The sequence below is a fragment of the Cryptomeria japonica genome, chromosome 9, assembly GCF_030272615.1.
Source record: "Cryptomeria japonica chromosome 9, Sugi_1.0, whole genome shotgun sequence".
Lineage (NCBI taxonomy): Eukaryota > Viridiplantae > Streptophyta > Pinopsida > Cupressales > Cupressaceae > Cryptomeria > Cryptomeria japonica.
In genome coordinates, this window is record NC_081413.1 from 17,276,141 (window position 1) to 17,282,286 (window position 6,146).

The window sequence follows — 6,146 nt, forward strand, 5'->3', positions numbered from 1 at the left end:
GGACATTCATAATAGGAAAAGGGCTTTATTTGAGAAGACTTGGGTATGGTCACAAACCTCTAAATTTTTAAGGAACTTGGGTAATCATTGAGATGTTGTTGAAACAAGTTTGGGTCACAAGGATATAAACCATTTTGTAGTGGATTCCTCTTTCTTTCCTTCTCAAGTATTATGATTTTCACTTGATTTCGATTCAGAGGAAAATTTCTTTGAAACGAGTGCTTGCCTTAAGAATTATCCTTCTTTCCCAAAAGGATGATGAAGTTATATGCTCGAAATCTCCTTCTGGTTCTTACAATGTGAAGAATGGTTATAAATCTCTAACTGGTGAAGAGAAAGGGAATAGTTGGCCTTCAAGGCTATTTTGGGGAACTTCTATCTTTCCTAAAGTGGGTGGTTTTGCTTGGTTGACCATTCAAGATAGGATTTTAATTGCCATGAGGTTTGACAAATTGGGGATCACCCCTCTTTTCCTTTGTTTTTTGTGTCGACAATGTTATGAGAGCACTAGTCACTTGCTTCTTCATTGCACCTTTGCTCACATTGTTGGTCTTGGCTTAAATCAAGGCTAGATTGGTTTCCCCTCGTGCATTGTTCTCTTTTTTATCAATTTCAATGTTGGCCATTTCTCTATAGTACTACTTTTTCTTGCATTTGGGAATTAAGTCTATCCATACTTATTTGGACTATTTGGCCGGAAAGAAATAATAGAATATTTAAGAAGCGTGCTCCTTTGGTTGAGGTGGTTTTGCAAAGGATTGAGAAATCCATTTCAGACGTCACTATGAACCATGTTTTAAAGAATTGTAGCAAAACATTTGTATTCTCCTCTTGAGATGAGACCATTTTGAATAAATGTCACTTGTTAATTTCCCATCCACAGCAGGGATCAATGCCTCAACAAGACACAAATCTTGCCATTGGAAGCAAGATGGATTCCACCAACTGTTGAACTTTTTAAGCTAAATTTTGATGTTGCCGCTAGGGGCAACCCGTGCATTTCAGGTGCTGACGTAATGTTTAGGAATCATGAAGGTACAATTTTTGAAGCAGCATGTAAGGCATTGCCTTTGGGTAGTAATAATGTGGCAGATTTCTCAATGCTTGATTTTTTTTTTCCTTGGTTGTAAGTTCACTCTTTAAACGTATTTAGATTGGAGGGGATTCCTTGATTATAGTGTGCAGTATCATGTAAAACAATGGTTGCTTGGAACTTGTGCTACATTTTGAAACAAATTATGACTCTTCTAAAGAATTTTAACTTTTATGAAATTTCACATTGCTATAGGGAAGCTAACCATTTTGATAATGTTTTTAGCTAATAAGGACATTGATGAGAAAATTTTGATGAAAATCTTTTCAAAACAAGAGCTTATTGTTGATGAATTGTGTCAAAATGTTGTGTCTCATGATTGACCTATTCCCATACAATCCACTTAAAAAGGCACTTTTGTATTAATTTGGTTCCTGCACTTCTCCCTTGGTGTTGTTCAACATTTTTTGTCCATCCTTACTTATTGTTGATGAATTGTGTCAAAATGTTGTGTCTCATGATTGACCTATTCCCATACAATCCACTTAAAAAGGCACTTTTGTATTAATTTGGTTCCTGCACTTCTCCCTTGGTGTTGTTCAACATTTTTTGTCCATCCTTACTTATTGTTGATGAATTGTGTCAAAGTGCTTTGTCTCATGATTGACCTATTCCCATACAATCCACTTAAAAAGGCACTTTTGTATTAATTTGGTTCCTGCACTTCTCCCTTGGTGTTGTTCAACATTTTTTGTCCATCCTTACTTATTGTTGATGAATTGTGTCAAAGTGCTTTGTCTCATGATTGACCTATTCCCATACAATCCACTTAAAAAGGCACTTTTGTATTAATTTGGTTCCTGCACTTCTCCCTTGGTGTTGTTCAACATTTTTTGTCCATCCTTACTTATTGTTGATGAATTGTGTCAAAATGCTTTGTCTCATGATTGACCTATTCCCATACAATCCACTTAAAAAGGCACTTTTGTATTAATTTGGTTCCTGCACTTCTCCCTTGGTGTTGTTCAACATTTTTTGTCCATCCTTATGTTGTTACTAGCTCTCATTGGATAAAGTGGATAGTTTGTGTCTTGTTTTTTTTGCAATTCAAAATTTACTATTAAATCCTATGTGCCATGTGCCATGTGTAATAGAAAAAGTTGGATGATGTGTAATTTGTGGTTGCTGAGTCAATGTAGACATGATTTCTTCTGGTTGAGTTGGATTGTGCTTCTATGTCACATTTATTGATGATTACATCATATTTGTCTAGTTTGGGATTGCATATTATAATAATTGTCTTTGAGCTTCTTGTCGTCCTTCAGCTCACACCATTATATTTTTTCTCGTGTTTGGATTACCACATCATGCCTTTCACCTTTGCTAAAGATTGCAAGGACTATTACAGATTAATATTAATCCTTTTTTTTCGTCTTTTTTTTAGGGCTCAACTATGATGTTTCATATGGTTAAATGTGAATGACAACTTTTCTTTCATATCTTTTTTTTTGCACCAACTAAACTTATTTGTACCTCAGCTCATGCTCTCTCATTTGGATTTTGATGTGTTAATAATGAAGAGCCAATGCTTGTGTGTTGAATGAATGAGCTCCATATTAATTGATCGACGACCTATCCATTTTCACATGTGATGGTGGAAAATTAGGGGCCCTCCTTGTACCATATTGTACTATGTTTTTGCATGTCTTAAACGGGGTGTTCATTCTTGAAACCAAAGAAAATGCGCTCTACACAAGATGCTTCATGCCCGAAACCAAACGTAGCATTTATATGTCTTATACGGGATGCACATATTTGAAACCAGAGCAAACAAACTTACACAAGATGTCCTTGAAACTAGGCATATATTTGTCTTACACAAGGTTACACATTTTTCAAACCATAGCAAACAAACTCTTACACTAGATGTTCCTGATACCAAACACACATTTGCATTTTCATTTCATGTATTACACATGTTGCATGCTCGAAACCAGAGAAAACAAACTCTTATACAGGATGCTTAACACCTGAAACCATATAGTTGCATAGACACAATAGGATGAGTGGAACTAGCAGAACACAACTAATATTCCTACTCTCCTCTCCAACATGGATCACCTAGAAAAACATAACTAGAAACACAACTAGAATGTGCTATCCATGTCTTCTCTCAATCTTCTTCTCATGGATCACCTAGAAAAACACAACTAGAGTGTGATATCCATGCCTCTCTTTTCTTCTCCTCATGAGCTCATAGCTTTTCTATTTGTAGTTCATGGTTTGGTGCATGCTCTTGCTCTTTTCATGTGATTGCTTGTGTCCTTGTGATGGCATTTTACGAAAGATATTAGTGGTTGAGACATTTTGATTATTGAGGTCTCTTCGGCTAGTTGACTTGAGGTCTGGTTTTGGTTTTTTAGCTTTTGTGTTGTGTCTTTTGCCTTTTGTCATTCTTTCTTTTTTGTCGTTGTCTTGTTTTGTGTGCCCTTGCATGCGATTGTGTGAATTATGATCTTAAGATTGGGGGCTTAGTTCCTTGAAATTAGTTGTCTTATATTGTTTGTGATTTCGCTCCTATTTGCTCCTCTCTCTCATCTTTCATCTACTTTACCACAAATATTTGCATAGGCTCATACTCTTAATAAAGTGAGGGCTAAATGTAGCCTCGTAAATTGTCACCAGGCCCATGTACTTCTCATGTTTGTGCCCTCTACTTTAGCGTGTCCTATCCTCATCTCCTTTCTGGGTCTGTTTGTGCCTATTCTCCAACTTTGAGGATATGAACAACCTTTTGTGGGTCTTACCATGGGATACCCACCCCATTTTAGCATACTTTTGGCCCTAATTGTGGTGGGACCAGGGCATGGAACGCCCTGGTCTAGACCATGACACCTAAAAATGCTATGATCTCGCTCAATTAGGCCCTAATTTGAAATGGGGTCGGGGCTATATATTGCCGGTAAGATTTGATCCTCGTGGCTCCGCATGATTGTTGGAGGTCGATCTAATCAGTAATGTACCTAGAAGCCCCTACATAAAGACACTTTATCAACCTAATTTCACCTAACAATTTAAGCATTCTAAGTCCTACATCTCTAACATCCATGAAACATTCATAATCAAGTAAATTTAGAGATCTTCAAGGTTGCATATTCATCATCAAGCATTGTGGAGCAAAATTACATCAATCTTATGTAAGCATGTATGTGTGATCGGGGTTTTGTGTTTGTCATTCCATCTATACAACACTTGTGATTTCATTTAAAGAGCAAATCATCATCATCAAGTGCAGATCTAAGGTATATCTATTCAGCATTTATTTCAATATTTGCATTATTTCATTCAATGTTAATTCCTAAACCGTAAGTCAAACCCCTATTCCCAACTATTTCCCCCTTCTTTCTGCGTGCAAGAAATAGGTACATAGTTGTGTTCGGGAGGATCGACATAATTCGCAAAGATGAACATATAGAACTTTCGATCGAGAGAAATTCAAAGGACCATGGCAAATTGATACTACCTAGTCCCAAAAATTTAGGTCGAACTTCTAGGAATAGATCCGTGACATCTTATTTTGCCTAGATCCAGGTTGGTGTCTCCATACGACACCAATAGTAGCTCGTTAATTAGATATTCTAGAATAATGACATGACTACCAAAGGTGTTAGGAACTAAAACAAAGCAACGCAACATAACATTTCATTATTTGACAAAAGAACCATCAGTAAACTAGAACAAAAAGAACTTTTTTTTGCATTATGAAAAAAATTGATTACAAAGATTCACCTACATCCTATATGCTATCTTACAATCAAAATCCAAAACATCCCTACTCTCTTGTGCCCCGATAACAAACTTTCCACAAACCACATATCAGACTTAGAGTACAACTTTTTTGTACTATTTTGCATTTCTCTCTCCCAACCCGAGAAACCTCTCTCTCTCTCTCTCTCTCTCTCTCTCTCTCTCTGATTTCTCTTCTCCTCAGTGCTTCTTGTCTTTTCCCAAGCCTGTCATCTCTCTCCACTCTCTTATTGAATCGATGTCCCTCTTTATTCAGTCTTGTTCTTTGTTTCTAACCAAGCCCCACTTTTTGTTTGCTCTAGATCCTTCCCTTGTGTTCCTGGCCTGGATGAATCCATATTCCAACAAATTCGTTCTTGCTATCTCCTTCCTTTTCAATCAATATTCGATTGGTTTCCTTAGCCTCTCCTTTCCAACCGTTCCACACTATTTCCATAACTACCCCACAAAATTGAATCCAAGCCAAATTTGAGCAAATAGTACAAAATCAAAATAGGTAACACAAGAAAATAAAAAATACTTTGATGCTCCTGCATGAAGCCCCTCTAGAGACAAAGAAATCATGAGATCCTATATGTGATGTCATCAAAGGAATGATGCCACAATATCAATCCCCCTATGTATGCATAATCAATTGCCTTGGTTTAGGAAACCTTTGTGCAACACAAAATCAATCTATGGTCCTCTATTTTTGATGTGAGGACTGTTGTAACCTTCATATTTCTCCTTGAAATCAAGAGCAACCACATTGAGATCTTTCAAGCTCTCAAACCTAACACTAGTTGCCTAAATGACAACAGTCAGTGTTCTACCAGCTATTAAATTTCTCGATTTAACCTTAAACCGCTAGAAGCATAAGCAAGAAACTGAAATGCAGAAACTTAAAATAATCAACCACAAAATCATAACATTGGGAATTTTACGTGGAAACGCAAATGGAAAAAACCACAGTAGGATTTGAACCCACAATATTATTCCACTATGGCCAATAGCAAAACAATATTACAAAATGGGGAATGCACATGCATTCAGGCACACTGTCTAGAGCTCACTGCTCAATTACAATAAGGGCTACAACCCTAGAAGGCTCACTACCTTACTGATCAATTACAGTGATGAAATACAACGAAAGAACTCTAAAATAGCATCTAACAATACCTAGATGAGTTCCGGTTAAGTGCCAAATCTCTGACTGTATCTTCTCTGCAACAATGCTTTGTTTCCTATCTCAGTCAGCTACCGAGTCAAGAATGTGCATGTGAAACTATGCTACAGAGGATTCTCGATCTCTACTCACTCATATTAC